The sequence below is a fragment of the Macrotis lagotis genome, chromosome 7 (genome assembly GCF_037893015.1).
Source record: "Macrotis lagotis isolate mMagLag1 chromosome 7, bilby.v1.9.chrom.fasta, whole genome shotgun sequence".
In the NCBI taxonomy this organism is placed as follows: domain Eukaryota; kingdom Metazoa; phylum Chordata; class Mammalia; order Peramelemorphia; family Peramelidae; genus Macrotis; species Macrotis lagotis.
In genome coordinates, this window is record NC_133664.1 from 26,524,875 (window position 1) to 26,545,033 (window position 20,159).

Consider the following 20,159-nt stretch of genomic DNA (forward strand, 5'->3'; position numbering starts at 1 on the left):
TATCTTCACTATTTTTTTCTCTTCCTCAATTTACATTATTTTCTACATTTCTCTCATTTCTCTTCTATTTCCCTCATTTGTTTTTCAGCATCTTTTTTGACCTCTTCCATAGCCTGAGACCAATTCATATTTTTCTCAAAGGCTTTTTAAGCAGAAGCTTGAACTTTGTTCTCTTCTGAGTGTGTATTTTGATCCTCCTAAGAACCAAAGTTATTGTCAATGGCTGTTTTGTTTTCTGTTGTTTGCTCATTTCCCCAGTCTATGATTTGATTTTTAATTCTTTTTAAAGGTAGTAATGTGCTTCCAGTGTGGAGACACTGTCCTGATCTTTTGAGGGATTTGCAGCTATTTTCAGGGTTATCCCCAAGGGACCTGCAAGTTCTCAAATCCTCCAAGATCTTATGAGAGTCTATGCTATCCTTCTAGTCTGTGTTCTGGTCTGTGGATGACCACAAGCACTCCCCTCTACCCTGAGACCATGAGGAGAGTTCTGTTGATTTGCTCCTTTTCCTGAGACTGGGATCCCAGATTGCGACCTATATCTGAGTATGGGTGAAGCCACAGAGTCTTGCTTCAGGAATAAAGAGACCTCTGAAATCTCAACCTGTCCCCTTAACATAGTGGGCTAAGCACTCTGGAAGCAGCTGCCAGGTGGCATCCTGCTGGGTGGCTTCTCAGGCTTGCTCTTTGTCCCCAGATCTGCACTTCTATGCTGGACTGGGTTCCACTGTTACTCTGGTGCTGTAGAGTGTTCTTGCTGACCTTCCAAGTTGTCCTTTGCAATCTCTGGGCTAAGAGGTCTAGAAACCATCCCATGACAGTTGACCCAGGCAGTCTGTGCTCTGTTCTGCTTGGCTAGAGCCAGTTTGCTGCCCTGGCTCTATTGTGGGCCCTTTCTGATCCTGATATAACACACTTCATGCAGATTTTCCAAGTGGTCTTGAGGTGAATAATTGTTTCACTCGGTCTTTTTGTGGTTAAAATTTGGTTCAAATCATTATTTAGAGATATTGGGAGTCATTTGTGGGAGATGTCAAAGGAATCCCTGCCTTTATTCTGCCCTCTTGGATCCACACCCCCTTAAAAATAACATACTTTAAAACAAACATCAAAGTTCACTGTTAGCTGATAATTCTATTTATGAGGAACCAGATACTTTAAAATATATTTTACTAATAAAGAGTTTGATTTGGATAAAAAGAAGACTTAAGTCCTTAAACTTTCTTGTACATTCACTTTCCAAGGAGCAAACAACTGAGTTGTTTCATGTCCATCATCTAGGGATGAGATCAATTTCTATACACTGCCTTCTACAGAATGGAAATCTTTAATAATTTTTTGTATTATGAGTCCCTTTGGTAATCCAATAAAGCCAATGAACTCCTCAAAATAATAAATTAAATTCATGAAAATAAAAAAAGATTGTTACAAAGAAAACAAATTATATTGAAATACAGTTATAAATTTTTTTAGAAAAGAGTTTACCAACCTAGATTAAAAACCCTTGCCAAATAATTTCAATACAATTGTAATTCTATACAATATATAAAGTACTGACTCTCATTTGTTAGTTCATTCCCTTGTTTGTTCATTCATCTATTCATTCATTCCTTTAACAAATTTTTAATAAGGATTTAAAGTACACAAGGCAATTAACAAGGAATTAAGGAGAAATGATAAATAGAATAGTTGTCCCATGTAAAAAGGCTTAGACTTGTTTTGTTAATCTCCAGAGGGCAGAACTTGGACAAATAAGTAGGAGTGAAAAGACTAAAGTAAGGAAATAAACCAATTCCTAACACATGAGTAACCCCCAAATGGAATGAACTACTTTGACCATTAGTGTGTTTCCTTTATTGGACATGTTAATAAAAAGTCTAGAAGACAACTTACTAGTTATATTGCAGAAAAGATTTACTTCTGGGTAGAAATTGGGCTAGATAAAAGCTCAGATCCCTTTCAAATCTGTGATTCTGGGTAGCAACAGTCTTTGTCTTTGAAGAACATCAAAATGTATGCTCCAGTAGCTCCATATAGAAGAAAACATTTTTATATGTACAGGCTATTGCATTATGAAAGAGTTGAAGTAGTCACCCAGCAGGTGTCATTGGCATAACTGAAAGCTGAACTCCAGCTAACAATATCCCTAATAAAAGAACAAAATAACAAAAATTGACCACGTTCAGTCACTTATCCATAGACTCCTACTCCAGTGTCCCATCACTGGCATTTGAAAGGAACTTCAAAGACATTACCAGATAGATATGTGCCTAGATAAAGAAATGCACTGGTCATTGATGGCATGAAGATGACTCTTGAATTATAAAATAATTAAGGTAGTGAATTCTATCAGGATGAAAAATTTTTGACAGTAGGAATGATGACAAAAAAATATTTTCCTGAACTTTACTATTTAAGTATAAGGGATCTGGCACTAATAGGCCAGAGCAACCTCCACAACAAATACAAATACCAAATTATACCCAGTCTCACATAGACTCTTTTAATTTTTGCAGTGATGAAAGCAGGATAAAAGTCAAGTACTATCTCTCTGTTTCTGTATATGTGTGTGTGTGAAGAATGAGACATTATCTCTAAATGTTATTTAAACTCTTGAAATTCCTAATTATGTTCCCTATTCAATGATTGAATGACCATAATAATGAAGGTATGAATCATATCAATGTTGACCTCATAATAAATGAAAACAAGTAACTTAAAAAAGTTGTAACCACACAAACACCAGAAGACTTCTATTGAAAGGATAAGGAAAGAAAGATGGGTCTTTATACATGCCACTCTAGAGAAGATCCTATCTTCACAGGCACATAACTAATTGAAAGATTGAAAGAAAACAATATCTCAATGTGGTCATCATTTATGCTGTTTATTGTCTGCTCCCTTCCAATCTAAATTCTTGTGCCTTTTCTCGCATTATTGTCCATGCCTGGAATACTCTCCCTCTTTTTCTCTATCTCCAACTTCCTTTGACTTATTTCAAGACTCGGCTCAAATCCCAATTATTATAAGAGGTGTTTCTTCCACCATTAGTACTTTCCTTCTGCTATTACTTCCATTCAGATATATATCTTATATGGATAGAACTGTGTGCATGCTATTTTTCCAATAAGAAAATGGCTTCCTTAGTGGCATAAATTGTCTTTTGTCTCTCTTTGTATCCATAGTTCTTACCATAGTCACATAGCAAGTGTGTGTCAAATGCTTGTTAACAGGTTGGCTGACTAATTAATATTCTTTGCTTGATTCCTATTTATTTCTCCTGTCTTCTAATACTGGTGACTGTTATGAAACACCAAATCGTGTGAATAATTAATATTATAGGACATCCAAAGGACAATGTAGAGTTGTAAAAGTGAATTGAAACATCTACTAATGATAAATATTGCCAGGAAAGGCATTTGAAAGACATCAGTATGTAGGTGTTACTCGACAAAGATATGGGCTGTTTATTTAGTGGAGAACTTACATGACTCATTGTTATCCACAGAAAGTCAAAAGACTTTAAGGAAGGTTCTTAACTAGTTAGTTGGACCTCATGTAGGGAATTTAAGGGCATTCAAACAAAGGAGTCAGAAAGGAGATCATTACATGGTCCCCATATAAATAAGATCACAGATCAAGTGCGATTTCCAAACAGAAACATTTTGATTCTATGGAATGTACTTTTTTTGTCCAAAGTAATAATTTTTTTTTCAAAATAAATGTTACCTTTCCAAAAATCACTACTACTTATAAATAAATAAAGCTGCTTGAAATTAGCAAGACTATTTGAATTTCATAAATATTGCCTTGCAAAGAAAGGACCCATACTCAGACGAAATTTGTCCATGTTGACACTTTTAATAAAAGTTTAAAATGATTCACAATAGAATAGAAACAAAAACTAGTGTATGATTTTTAAAAATTATTTTGTAAGAGCTACAAACTAACACTTCTTTAGTCAATCTATTTATATAAATGTGTGCAAAGAATTCCAATGTGGAAAGGAACTTTGAAGTTATTTAATAGAATACTCCTATTTTTTCAGATGGGAAAACTGAGGTCCAAAGGGATAAAGAAACTTGTCTGAAATTGGATGATGATGTTGTTTGTCCTTCATTCCCAAAGAGGACCATACCAGCAGGGAGGTGATGCCATGACAAATACATGAACTGGATTTGAGTGAGGGTGTGTGGTCAGATATGTATTAGGATGACCAAAGATGGCCCTGGATGTCAAGCAATCGGGGTTAAGTGACTTGCCCAATTTCTTTCTCTTTCCTTACTCACCCTCACCAATTCTCTCTAAAGTAAGGATCTATTAAGAGTCATGTGCCTAAGACAGTATTTGAACTCCTGGCTTCCTGATTCCAAGGCCAGTGCTCTATCAAGTGCATCACCTAGTTTCCTCTATCAAATTTGGATAGAAGTAAGTTGGCAGAGCCCTGAAATGAACATATATCCCCCAACTCAAAATCTTGTTTTCCTGTACAATATATTACATTTCATATATAATTCCCTGCATAGGAATATCCTCTTATAGTTTAGCATTAGATATAAGAATGAAACAAGTTTTCTTACCTATCACCAGCATTTGAAGCCATTGGTATTATATTAATACACTAAATAAGATGACTTATTTTATACTCTGTTGGATGATTCTTTTTTAGAGTGGTCATATAATGCTTATTATATATAATCATACATAGTATATTTTACTAATGTCTATTGGCTGGTATGTCTTCCTTAAGCTGATGGACATTGCCTTATCCCTTGGAACTGGTCTAACTTGTCACTGCCAAAGGGGTTTGGAAGAGGATATGAACCCTATTTTTTTTTTGGTATTGGTCTGTTTCAGCCTTTGAAACTCCTAAATCTCCTTTAATCTCTAAGTTTGTTTTGGATGTCCAGACTTTAGATAGAAAGGGGGAGGGTGAGTAAGGAAAGAGAAAGAGATTGGAAAGTGGAGGAAGAAAAAAGAGAGAAAATGAGAGGGAGAAAGAGAGAAAGATACAGAGATATATAGACAGAGACAGAGACAGACACTTTTCCATGATTAACAGGTTCAAGTACAGAGACTAGATACCTCAATAATTTTTTCTTTAAAATTATTTATCACAATGATTCTCAGCCTTAGAGTTTCAGACCTTTAGGACATGCACAATTATGATAGGGGTACATGAATCCTTATGTGCTCCAAATCTTATGAATTTTTAACTTAATTTTATATAAAGGTAATATGTTATAGCAGATAAAATTGTCAACTTTAAGTATGGGGGGGAGGGGACTGGTGCAGACTAGCCATGTAACACTAGGTAAATCATTTATCTTACCCCAGCCTCAGTTTCCTTTTCTGAAAAATGTGGATAATAATAATAGTACCCACCTCGCAGAGTTATTGTAAAGGTCACCTGAGATAACATAAGTAATTCCCTCTAAGGAAATATATTAATGTTAAGCTTTATTTTTGAATATACCTCCCATAAAAAAGAGTAAATAATATCTAATATTCACAGGTATTGCACAAATACCAGAAAAATCTATGATTTGGGCAACATAGAGAATTCCTGAAATGGGAAAACTTTCCACTAAGGCAAGTAACATCCTATCCATGAGAAAGTTTAGGATCATAGGCCTAGAGATGGAAGGGACGAGAGAGGTAATATCATTTAACTCCTTAATTAAGAAATGAGAGATGTGTCTGGAGAGATGCATAGTAGTCATATAGCTGAAGGTTTTAAACCACATCTCACTGACCCATGGACATTGTATAACACTGGCTCTATCTTTCAATGCCAATTTATGAATAGTTCATTGGAAATTTACTTATTGTCACTCAATCCATAGTAACTCTTTGCCATTTTTTTTCATTCATCTTATACTTATGACTATGATGTTATGGATACCTGCATTTTTTTAACCTTGAAGAAGTTGGAAATAATTTTTACCCCTATTTTATATCATAAAAAGGTATGAAAGAATCATTTTGGGATAAACGTTTTGATTCAACAATAGACATAGGAAGGGACCTCAGGGGTAATTTAACCTAACCTTCATTCAACAGTTGAGGAAAAAAGTCAGTTTCAGTGACTTTACTAAGCTCACATCAGATAAGCAGTATCAGGATTTGAGCAGACATCTTTTTATTTGAAATCCACAACTCCCTACATTTATTGCAGAATTGTGGAGAAACAATGATAGCCTTGGTTCTCCCCCTTAATGGGTTTCAAGAACATTATGGCAAATACAACTGAAACTGAGACTTTACTATCTAAGTTGGCTCTCATTTACTTTATTTTCTGAATTTTGGAAAAATGTGCATACCTGCACAAAGTTCCACACACACCCCAGTGCCTTTTGATTTGGCACATTCTAATTCTACATCTATTTTTCATGAGTTTAAGAATGTATTATTCAACAATCATCTGTAAAGTGAGCCATCTGCTAAACTTCAAAACATTTCATGTTTTCAGGCATTTCCACAAAGGACAAATGTGAGGAATACTTAAGCAAATTTACCTTTAGAGTTGGGTTAAAAAAATTCCATAGAGCTGAATTATGACCTAAACAGATCAAATAGAATGAAAATGATTTAATTTGTGCATAAATAGAATATGGATGTCTGGCACTTTATAGGATCTTGTCTGGATTTTCAGTATCACCCATAGTTTAACTGACTTGTAATGATATGTAATATAATTCAAACTTGATTCCAAATTAGTGACATCATGACCTAAGACAGAAGGTAATGTTCATCTTATTTTGAGAGAATGTTAGGGAGAATTTGAATAATAGCTTTGAGGAAATATTAAGAGATTTTGAATAATGAATTTTAGTGATTAACCAGTTCATCTGCTTAATATATTGGTGAGAGAACTTCTGGCCAAGATGGAGGAGAGAAGACAGGCAGTGAGTTAAGTGCTGTTTCCCCCTCAAAAATAACATGAAAGAAACCTCTTAACAGAAATTCTATTGACAAAACCCAGAAAGAGAAGATAGGAGAACACTTACCAATAAGGTCTGTCTCAGGGGACTATAGGTGAATTGGGAGATGAGAGCAGAGGGTCAGTGCAGAGACAGCAGCTGGGGGAAGCTAGAGGACCAGCCTCAGCTATAGAGACTTCAGTGAGTGGTGTTGTGAGCACCAAATATATCCAAAGAATCATTGGCTGGGGGTAGAGGAGCTACAGGAGGGTGAATTCCAGCACAGAGAGTTTCAGAGCATGCCTGGAGAATGACCAGCTGGGCAGGGGACCTGAGCTCCATACTTTCAATGGAGTCCTTTCCCCAGAACAAACAATAAACAACCCCTCACCCTTTGGCTGTGTTACCTCAAGAAGGTCATTTCATATGGCAGTGTCTCAGAAAACTCTTAAAAACATTAATACAGAGGAGGTGCCCATTGCTATTGATAGAGAAATTTGGAAAATTCCTTTCCTTGAGTTAGCTGCAACATAATCCTACCTAGCATTTACATAGTACTTTTGTTTTTAGATTTTTTCCCCTTTATCATTTTATTTTTCCAATTACATTGTATAACAGTGTGCTTTTAATTTTTAATCTCGTTGGATCCTGATAAAGCCCAAGGTGATAGAGGTAGTATTCCAATTCCTATTGCACAGAGGAGGAGGCAAGGCTAAGAGAGATTTCCCAGGGTCACCCAGAGAGTAAAAGCCTGGTACAGGATTGAACTTAGTTTTTCTTGACCTCAAGGTCAACACTCAATTGACTGAACCAGATTAAAAAAAGAATTGCTTCATTATAATATCTATGACCTGATAACATTTTCTTCTGAGGTCACTTACCAATAGAAATTTTGATTATCTAAGCATTGGGAAATATATATGTGGCTCCTTACATTTTGAGATGCATTCAAAGAAGACTCAATCTAATAAAATAATAGTATTTCTTTTACTTCCACTTCATTCTTGGGTATATTTATTTCACAAAAGACAGTTTGTGAATGGATAATGAGGTAGATAGTATATTGCACTGGGTCTCTTGGAGGGGTCTGGGTTCAATCCAAATTCTCACCATTTTTATTTATTTAAGGCAATGTGGTTAATTGATTTGTCCAAGGTAACACAGGTAGGTAATTAGTAAGTGTCTGAGGTGAGATTTGAACTTGGGTCCTCCTCCTCCTGACTCCAGGGCCATGCTCTAGCCACTGTGCCACCTTGCTCACTTTTCTTGCTGATGTCATAATTTAATCTTTCCAAGGCTTAGTTTCTTCGTCTGTCAAATTGAACCTTCAAAGACATATACATAACATTGACCTGACAGGAGAACAAGTAAGAAGACTGAGACTGGGTTGAATGCAGAAGGGTCAAACTGCATTCTATCTGGAAGTTGGGCCTCTGGAAATGTACCTTCTGGGAAATTCAAATCTGGCTTGGACTAGAAGTTACTTTTCTCCCTCTCCCTGGCCCCCTCCACGGGCCTCCACCTTCCCTCTCTGCTTCCCATTCTAGCACAGAACAGTCAGAGCAGAATAGGACTGCCCAGCCCCTAACTCACTTTGGCAATCTTGAACTCACTCATCCATGTATGTATTTAAGTTGACTGATACACAAGCCATGGGTCTCTGCACAGTCCTTTCAGGTCTCATTCACTACCGTATCTCCTTTATACAACTTGAATCTTTCCTTCTCCCGCAAAGCCACTCTCAATCAGCTAATCAACACAGTGATCAGGTCTCCTTGTTCCCTACTTTTTGAGCAACCACTCTCCTTTCCCAAAATTCCTGAGACTTTTGCCTAGATCAGGGTTGTTGCAAGTTAAGGTTTTCCCTCTCAATCCATTCCATGATGACAGCAGGTGCTGACAACAGCCCTTGCAGGAATCCCTGAAACCAGCATAGTTCACAAATACTATGGAGTTATTGAGCAAATGGAGAAGCATGTGATCAAATGGAGGAATAAGCAGAATGGGGACAAAAGCACTTCAGATGTGACTTGATGAGATGGGCCTAGATACTCTCTGCAATCTCTTCTTGCTAGTAAGTTTGATTCACTGAATATTGGCTAGTACTATAATTTGAAGGAGGGGTGCCCTTTCTGTGGCTGTTCAGTCCTTTTCAGTTGTGTTCAACTTTTTTTCTGATTCCACTGGCGTTTTTCTTGGAAGAGATACTCCAGCAGTCTGCCATTTCCTTCTCTAACTCATTTGATAGATGAGGACACTGAAGAAAACCTGGTTAATGACTTGCCCAGGGTCACACAGCTAATAAATGTCTGAGGCAAGATCTGAATCAGGTCATCCTGACTCAGATCGATGATTCATTCACTTTGTCATCTAGCTGTCTTTGTCATATATACCTTGGAATTGTTTCCTAAAATACAACAAGAAGTTAAATGATTTGTCCAGGTCATACAGAGAGTGGACAAGATAAGCACCTAGGAAATATTTGTTGAAGTGATCTAAAATAATCAGCCATTTTCTTATGTGGTCTCTTGAAACCAATTTCCTTATGTTATAATTATTTCCCCTTATTTGGAGAAATTGTGAATAAATTTCAATGTTAAAATCCACAAATGCATTATTGGTTAAGTTTGTATGTAACTTTGAATTAACCCTTGATACAGCCCTCTTCTTCCCTCCATATACTAAATAAAAAAATACAGATTTGATTTCTAAGACATTTCTTATATCTCTCTTATGTCAGGTTCATTCACATTGTTATAATAGATTCTTAACTGAAATCTATGTTTCTAGTCTGACTCTTCTTCAATCCAAAATTTGCTCATCTGTCTTTCTTATGTTCTTAAAACACAGGTATGATCCAGTTACTCATCTCTTCAAGAAATTTAATTGCCATATTGCCTTTAGAATAAAATGCCATCTTTGTTTAGCATTAAAAATCCTTTGAAATGGGGACCCCAACCTACCCTTCAAGACTCATTATATAATATTCCCTCTTTATACAATTTATGACTTGGTCATTTCATTTTCCACCTCTGTGACTTTGCCCAGGCTGAATACCTGAAATGTATTTCCTTCTTCCATCCCTTTAGGTCTTAATATTTAGTTCCTTCAGTGTTCAGTTCAAGTACTTTCTCATGAGGTCTGGCTTAAGTTGATTCAGTTGATAGTGTCACAGATTTAGAATTCTTTTGGTACTAATGTATATACATTCACGTTGTCTTACTAGATAGAATGCAAACTCATTGAGGGCAGGAACTATTTGATTTTCATCTCTATAACTGTCCCTTAGTGCATATAGATAGTAAGCATGATCACCAGGTCTAATGTCATGAAAACCTGAGTTCAAAAATGAGCTCAGATACTTACTAACTGTGGGACACTGGGCAAGTCATTTCATCTTATTTGCCTCAGTTTCTTCATCTGAAGAATGATCTAGAGAAGGAAATAGCGAGTCATTCCAGTATCTCTGCTAAGAAATCCCCAAATGGAGGCCCCACAAGTCAGACATGACTGAAATGAACAACAAAATTCTGTTCCATGTTTCTAATACAGTATTTGATTTGTATTGAATACTCAATGACTAAGTAAATCATTAAAATACAATTTGAGGGTCGGTTTATGAAATGTAGGTTGATTTTTTCAGAGATAATTGATTTTAATGCCTACATTGGTCTTTTTATGCTTTTAGAATCATTTTGAAGAACTAACAGTTTGCTTGTTTCAGTGCATTAGTGCCTCAAACCATGTTGGTATTATCTTTACATTTCAAATTACCCATTTCAGCAGGAAGCATTTTGCAAGATCAGTAAAATTAACATTGTTATTACAAATACATTTTCAAGTAGTTATAACAGTCACATAGGTTGGTCAAAACATCATTGATTTAATGAAAAACACATATAGACTTGGGCCTGCATCAATGCAGTCTTGAAACTAGGAGAGAAAATGCTTGGGGCAAAACTACTCCAACTGATAAGTAAGGAGAGCTCTTTTAAAGAGGTTACTCAATTTAGTGTAGACACTGTGGTATATGGAGTCAGAGACCTGAATTCAAATTCCTCCTCATCCACTTACTAATTACAAGGTCCAACCACCTCTCTAGACCTTAGTTTTTTGTTTTTTTTTCTATTGATGGGTTGGGTTAGATGCTTAATCCAAGGAAAGTCCCTTCCAGCTCAGAATCAGTGACCCTTTGATCCTATGATTTGGGTTCATAAACCAGATTTTGCAATGCATTTTCCTTGGCAATTCAAATAAATCACTCCCCCTTTATGAGTAATGTTCAGTTTCCTTTGTTGTAAAATTAAAGGGTTAGGCTAGAATAATGCAGGCATCCTTTCTAGCTCCAAATCCATGGTTCCTGAATCCTAGGGTTAATCTTGATAGTTTCTAATCAGTCTCAATTTCTTTATCAATAAAGAGACTAGCAATAGTACCTCATACACAAGATTGTTGTGAGACTCAGATAAGGTGACCTGTAAAATGTTCGTGAAACATTAAAGTAGTATATAAATACTAGGTATCATCTTTGTTATTATCATTTTGAACATTTTTTCTGTTATTTTAAATTCTACCTATCCCATATCCCAATTCTTCTAGGATGAATTCCTTCATAATTCTGGCCCACAGCAATCTCTCTTACTCTTAAACTCTTATGATACGAATTATCTATTTCACACATCTTGACCTTACTTGTTTCTGTTTTCTGTCTCTTATCCTCCTCACAGATTTAATTTTCACTTGTTCATCAATACTATAAATTCTTAGTAAATTCACAAGCATCAGTTCAGAACCCTCTCCCTTTACAAGCATGTGAAGACTTCCCCTATAGTAATGGATGACTAAGATCAATTTGTTCCAATGACCATGAAGCTAACTGAAGTAGGCAGGCACTGTGGAAAGTTTAGGCATTGGAAAAACAATGGATACAGAAAATTCACCCATTACATCCTTGTCCTGTGTAAATCATCTGTCATTTGACACAGAAAGAGAGAATGAGGCTGATGACTTCAGAGATCTGCCTTACTAAAATTTAATTCACTTACAAGTCATTGCCCTATAATGTTGTTGGTCTTCTTTGAAAACAAAGGTTGAACAGCAATTTTGTGTTGGGCCCTTATTGGCACTGGATAGGATATAAAAGTGAAACAAATCCTATTCTATGCTTACAAGACAGGACCTATGTCTTACATTTCCATTGTACTCATACCTCTTATAATGAAAAGAATGCTGAGCATGGGATTGGGAGATGTGGGTGTAAGTGCTCTTTTTATCTAGTAAAGGTCATAAGGCGTTGGGCAAATCATTTTAAACTTCTAGGCATCAATACTTTCATCTCTAAAATGAGAATGATAATACTACTTATTTTACAGGATTTTCAAATGATTTAAGTGAAAATGTGAAATATGGTTGTGATACACTATATAAATATAAGCATTTGTTCCAATTGTTCTTGATGTTGAATCAATATTTGCTGATTTGAATTTAATTGGGACCTATGACATTCTTTAGAAATATATCCCACCATAAAGAATAAGTGATCTGGGTCCCTTATCATTCTCTTTGCCAATTAAAACTGCATGTGGCCAAGGATGAGGTAGAAAATTCTCATCTGTAAGAAATTAAATTGAATCTGATAGGACAGCAGATACTATGACTTAGATATGGAGGAATGAATGTGTAATAAGCAGAAGAGTTTTTTTTTTCCTGGCAACTCTACACATCAATGGAATGGTAGTTAAATTCTCTTGGAAAGACTTAATAATTCAACAGAGAGTTATCTAGAATTGTTATTGTTCCTGATTATCAATTTTGCATTGCTCGGAATTTTCTAGTATTTATGGAAGACATGCCAGAGGGAAAAAACTACACCTTAGAGCAAATGCTGCCCAGTTAAGAAACAAAGTGTGGCAATATTTGAGTTCCTTTCTTCCTACTCCTACCATTACCTATGAATCCTTCACTGTTTGGTAGCTCTGTTCCTGGGCCCTGAAAATATAGCATCCTTTTTCTAAAATTTAATCTTTAATGCTAAAACTCTATTAATTCACTAATTTAACAGTAATAAAAGCTATTCAATTGATCATCATTTGTGATTATTCAGACACAAGTCATAATATCATGTCATAATGCCTGAAGAATAAAAATGAGGAAAGATGCATAACAAATTTCACTCATTCATCAGAATATTTTAAAAGTATTTATTTTATGATAGACACAATTCTTGACTTAGGGATATAAAGGGGGAAAAAACCAAGATAGCATCCCCTGCCCTCAAGACATTCTTATTCAACTGGGAGGAAATGGTGTATATATAGGTAAGTATATATAAACAAAAATATACAAAGTATATGTCAATAATATCAAGATGGAAGGTACTAACAGATGAGGGGACTCAGGAAAAGTAGACTATAACGTGAAATCTAATGGGATACGCATTCAGGAAGTTATATAAAATCTGTTGAAAAAGACATGTACGACTGGAAAAAGAAATAATCCAGTCCTACTGGAGTTTCTGGAAATCAGTGACTTCATGAAAGAACAAGAATCTCCTAAACAAAACCCCAAAATAAAAAAAAATAGAAGAAAATGTAAAAGAGCTCATTGGTATAACCACTGACCTCAAGAACTGATTTAGGAGAGACTACATAAGAATCATTGGATTCCCTGAAAATATTGAAGAGAAAAAAAAAAGCCTGGACATAATATTACAGAATTTAGTGATGGTAAGTTGTCCTTACATAATGGAACAAGAGGGGAAAATAGTTATTGAAAGAATACATCAATCCCCTCTGGAAAGGGATTCCAACATGAAGACACCAAGGAATGTTGCAGCCAAATTCCAGAACTATCAGATAAAAGAGAAAATCCTTCAAGCAGCCAGAAAGAAACAATTTAGATACCAAGGAACTACAGTAAATATCACACAGGACCTGGCTGTATCAGCATTAAGGGACAAAAGGGCCTGGATTTTGATATTCTGAAGAGAAAGGGAGTTTGTAACATAGCCAGCAATTCACTATCTGGCAAAATTGGAGCCTTCTCTTCCAGGGGAAAAGATGGACATTTAATGAAATAGGAGACTTCCAGCTTTTCCTAATGAAAAGACCAGAGCTTAATAGGAAATTTGGACTTTAGGAGACCCAAGAGACACATGAAACAGTTAAAAAAATGTGGGGGTAAAGAGAAAAAGCTGCTATCCAATAAGATGAAATCGGCTATATCCCCACCTGGGAGAAAGACGCTCGCAACTTTCAAGAATTGTAAATCTATTAGAGAGGATACACCTAGCAAGAAATAATGGGTACTCATGACTCAACAATGACTCTGATAGAATGATTTAAAAACAATATCTCCTTAAAATGGGGACAGCAAGGGGGCAGCTAGATGGTGCAGTGGATAGAGTACAGGCCCTGGTGTCAGGAGTACATGAGTTCAAATCCAACCTCAGACATCTAATAATTACCTAGCTGTGTGGCCTTGGGCAAGCCACTTAATCCTATTGCCTTGCAAAAAAGTCTAAAAACTAAAAAATGGGGACAGCAAAGAGATGGGAGGATGCAAGAGAGTGAATGGGGGTAAAATCACATTATAAAAAGAGGTATAAAGGACCTATTGCAATTGGGTGGAAGAAGGGAGGAGGTGAGAACCACCTGAATTTTCCCCTCATCAGATTAGACTTAAAGTTAACATATACACATTCAGTTAAGTTAAGAAACTTATCTTACCTTTCAAGTATTAAAAGGGGAGAGGGGGAGGTGGGAGGAAAAGAGGAACTAACAGATGGAACAGAAGAAAGAAGGGGAAAGGGTAAAGAAACAGGAGGGGGATTGGATATGAGGGGGCAAACACACTTAAGGTGGTGGTATTCAGAAATAAAATACTGAAGAGTAGAGATAAAGTTAAAAAAAGGGAATTAAAAAAACAGAGGTAAGATAGCATGGAGGAAAATAAAGAGCTAGTAATTACAACTTTGAATGTGAATGGGATGAACTCTCCCATAAACTATAAGTGAATAGCAGAATGGATTAAAAACCAGAATCTTAAAATATGCTGCTTACAAGAAACTCATTTGAAGCAAAGAGATACATATAGAGTAAAGGTAAAAGGTTAGAGCAAAATCTATTTTGCTTCAGCTGAAGTAAAAAAATCAGGGGTAGTAATCCTTATCTCAGACAAAGCAGCTGCAAAAATAGATAGTATTAACAGTGACAAGGAAGGCAACTATATCCTCCTAAAAGGTACCATAGACAATGAATCAATTTCCTTACTAAATATGCATGTACCAAATGGTATAGCATCCAAATTCTCAGAGGAGAAGTTGAATGAGTTACAGGAAGACATAGACAGCAAAAATCTACTGGTGGGAGACCTCAACCCCCCCTCTCTCAGATTTAGGTAAATATAACCATAAAATTAACAAGAAGGAAGTTAAGGAGTTAAATAGATTGTTAGAAAATCTAAGCATCTAGACCTTTGGAGAAAATTGAATGGGAACAGAAAGGATCATACTCTTTTTTCTGCAGTACATGGCATTTACACAAAAAATTGACCATGTACTAGTTACATAAAAATCTAATAATCAAATGCAGAAATAGTGAATACATCCTCCTGAGATCATAATGCAATAAAAATCACATGCAATAATGGGCCAGGGAGAGATAGACCTAAATCTAATTGGAAATGAAATAACCTTATTTAAAGAATAAGTGGATCAAATAACAAATTATAGGAAAGAATTAATGATTTCATCCTAGACAATGACAATAACAAAAGAATATACCAAAACTTATGGCATGCAGTCAAGGCAGTTGTCAGTGGATATATTTTATCTTTAAATGTTTACATGAATTAATTAGAGAAAGGAAATCAATGAACTAAACATGTAATTTTAATAAAATTAGAGAAAGAACAAATTAACCCCCCAATTAAATATCAAATTAGAAATTTTAAATATTAAAGGAGAAATTAAAATTGAAAGCAAGAAAACTATTGAACTTAGAAATAAAAACAAGAGTTGGTTTTATGGAAAAAGACAATAAAATTGATAAACCTCTGGTTAATTTGATTTAAAAAAAGAGAGAAGAATGCCAAATTGCTAGTATCATAAATGAAAAAGAACTCAGCACCCATTAGGAGAAAATTAAAGTAATAATTTGAAATTATTTTGTGCAAATATGCCAATAAATTTGATAATCTAAGTGAAATAAATGAATATTTACAAAAAATGTTTCTGATTAAAATGAAGAGGAAATTAAATACCTAAATAACCCTAAATAACAAGCCATTATTGAAACCCCTAAGAAAAATTTCCAGGGCCAGATGGATTCACAAGTTAATTCTATCAAACATTCCAGGAACAATTCATTCCAATTCTATATAAACTCTTTGGAAAAATAGTCGAAGACAGAGCTCTGCCTAACTCTTTCTATGAATATGGATGCAAAAATCTTAAATAAAATCTTGGCAAAGCAATGACAGCAAGTTATCACTAGGAGAATACACTATGACTAATCAGGATTTATCCCAGGAAAGCAGGGTTGATTCAATATCAGAAAAATTATTATTATAATTAATTATATCAAGCAAATCTATCCATATGATTATATCAATAGATGCTGAAAAAACCTTTGACAAAAATATCCATTTGTACTAAAAACATAAGAGAGCATAGGAATAAATTCTAAAGAATTATTCCTTAGAATAATAAACAGTATCTATCAGAAACTACCAATAAGCATTATATTGAATGGGGATAAGCTAGAGGCATTCCCAATAATATCAGAGGTTAAACAAGGATGTCTGTTATCACCACTACTTTTTAATATTGCATTAGAATCATTAGCTTCAGCAATAAGAGAAGAAAAAGAAATTTAAGGAATCAAAATTGGAAGGAAGAGACAAAACTCTCACTCTGCAGATGACATGATGGTACACCTAGAGAATCCCAAAAAATCTCTTAAAGAACAACTAGAAACAATTAGCAACTTTAGCAAAGTCAGAAGATATAAAATAAACTCATAAATCCTCAACATGTCTCTATATAATTTGCAATATACAGCAGAAACAGCTAGAAAGAAATCCCATTCAAAGTAACTTCAGACAATATAAGAGACTTAGGAGTCTACCTGCCAAGGCAGACTCAGAAACTTTATGAAAACAATTAAAAAACACTTCTCACACAAATAAAATCAGATCTAAATAACCGGATAAATATCAGCTACTTGGGGATAGTCTGAGTAATGTAATAAAAATGACAATTCTACCTAAATTAAACTATTTACTTAGTGCCCTATCAATCAAAATTCCAAAAAAGTTACTCTAATGAGTTAGAAAAAAAATTTAAGTAAATTCCTATGAAAAATAAAAAGCCAAGAATTTCCAAGGATTAATGAAAAAAAGTTCAAAAGAAGGTGGCTTAGCCCTACCAGATCAAAAATTATATTACAAAGCATCAGTCATCAAAACTGTCTGTTATTGAATAAGAAATAGTGTGGTGGATCAGTTGAATAGACTATGTGCAAGAAAGATAGCAAGAAATGATTATAGTAATCTGCTGTTTGATAAACCCAAAAAGTCCAGCTTTGGGGATAAAAACTCTCTTTTTGATAAAATCTGTTAGGAAAATTGGGAGTTAGTATGGCAGAAACTTGGATTAGACCAACACCTCATACTCTATGCCAATATAAGATCAAAATGGATGCAGGATTTAGACATAAACGACAATATTATAAGCAAGCTAGGAGATCAATGAATAGTTTGCCTGTCAGATCTGTGGAAAGGAAAGCAGTTTATGACCAAAGAAGTGGTGGAGAACATCATTAAAAACAAACTAGAGCCTTTACACGCTGCCCAGAAGAGGGGGTCCATACGGCGTTGTTCATGGTTTCCATGGTAACTTTCAAGGGAAACTTTCACAATGTCCAGAGCCCTGGATGTCTTGCAGATGAAGGAGGAGGATGTCCTCAGATTCCTCGCTGCAGGCACCCATTTGGGTGGCACCAATTTGGACTTCCAGATGGGACAGTATATCTACAGAAGGAAGAGTGATGGTATCTATATCATTAATTTGAAGAGAACTTGGGAAAAGCTTCTGCTGGCAGCTCGTGCCATTGTTGCCATTGAAAATCCAGCTGATGTTAGTGTCATCTCATCCAGGAACACTGGCCAGAGAGCTGTTCTGAAATTTGCTGCTGCCACTGGCGCCACACCTATTGCTTCACCCCGGGCATCTTCACTAACCAGATCCAGGCAGCTTTCAGGGAGCCTCGCCTCTTGGTGGTCACTGATCCTCGTGCAGATCATCAGCCTTTGACTGAAGCATCATATGGTAACCTTCCAACCATTGCACTGTGCAACACAGACTCCCCACTTCGCTATGTGGACATTGCCATTCCATGTAACAACAAGGGAGCACACTCAGTGGGTCTGATGTGGTGGACGCTGGCCCGAGAAGTCCTGCAGATGCGTGGTACCATCTCCCGTGAGCACCCATGGGAGGTCATGCCTGATCTTTACTTCTACAGAGATCCAGAGGAGATTGAAAAGGAAGAGCAGGCCGCAGCTGAGAAGGCAGTGACAAAGGAGGAATTTCAGGGTGAATGGACTGCACCTGCCCCAGAATTCACTGCTGCTCAGCCAGAGGTGGCTGATTGGTCTGAGGGTGTCCAGGTACCATCTGTGCCCATTCAGCAGTTCCCTACTGAAGATTGGAGTGCTCAGCCGGCTACTGAGGACTGGTCTGCAGCTGCTACTGCTCAGGTCACTGAACGGGTAGGAACTACCACAGAGTGGTCCTAAGTTTTACCCAGATGCTCTAATAGGGTTGGAAAAATGCGGATGGAAAATAAACATTGGTTTCTTAAAATTAACAGATAATTTTGATTTTATTAAATTAAAAAGCTTTTGCACAGACAAAAACACTGTAACCAACATTGAAAGACATGTGGTCAATTGGGAAAGAGATTTTACAAAATTTTTTTTCTGACAAAGGACTCATTTCTAAAATATATAGAGACCTGACTCAAATTTATAAAAAAAAAAAAGTCATTCTCCAATTGACAAATATTTGAGTCAAAGGATATGCAGAGGCAATTTTCAGATGAGGAAATCAAAACAATCCATAGTCATATGAAAAATTGTTCTAAATAATTATTTATTAGTGAAATGCAAATTAAAGCATCTCTGAGGTACCACTTCACACCTCTCATACTGGTCAATATGACCAGAAAGAACAATGATCAATCTTGGAAGGGATATAAGAAATCTGGGACACTAATACATTGTTGATGGATTTGTGAACTCATCCATCCTTTCTGGAGAGTGATTTGGAATTATCCCCAAAGGGCAATAAAAATATGCATACCCTTTGATTAAGCAATATCACTGCTGGGTCTATAGCCTGATGAGATCATGCAAAAGGGCAAAAACATCACTTGTTCAAGAATATTAATAGCTGTTCTGTTTGTGTTGGCAAAGAATTGGAAACTGAGTGAATGTCCTTCAAATGGAGAATGATTGAACAAATTGTGGTATAAATACCTTATGGAACACTATTGTTCTATTAGAAACCAGGAGGGATAGGAATTCAGAAAAGCATGGAGGGAATTGCATGAACTGATGCTGAGTGAGATAAGCAGAACCAGAAGAATATTGTCCACCCTAATAGCAACATGGGGTTAATGATCAAACTTAATGAACTTGCTCGTTCCATCAGTTCAACAGTCAGGGAGAATTTGGGGGTATCTGCGATGGAGAATACCATCTCTATCCAGAGAAAGAACTGTGAAGTTTAAACAAAGACCAGACTACTACTTTTAATTTAAAAAGATTGTTGGCTTATTATGGAATTTTGCTATATCTTATATTTTAATTTTTCCTTAAGGATATGATTTCTATCTCAACACATTCAACCTAGATCAATGTTTTACATGGAAACAATTTAAAGACTAACAGATTGCCTTCTGTGGGGGGAGGGAAGTGAGATTAGGGGAAAAATTGTAAAAATCAAAAATAAATAAAATTTAAAAAAGCATTTGCTTTGCAAATGGAGAGAGTATCTCATACAAAGACTCAGTACAAGGGAATGTTTCCTAATTTGAAATTTTCAAAACTGGAATAGAATATCTGGGGTGATGGTGTGTTTCTAGTGACCTGAGATGTTCAAATGGACCATATCAAGTGGCTTCTGATAGTCACTCAGGTTGAGGACATTGTTTAAGAGTCAATGTAAAAATA

At 35.8% G+C, this 20,159-nt stretch overlaps 1 pseudogene; it reads left to right on the forward strand.

The window, feature by feature from the left end:
- The first annotated feature begins 17,841 nt into the window (after positions 1–17,841).
- On the forward strand, positions 17,842–18,722 carry LOC141493639 (small ribosomal subunit protein uS2 pseudogene; annotated as a pseudogene).
- The last annotated feature ends 1,437 nt before the right edge of the window (positions 18,723–20,159 follow it).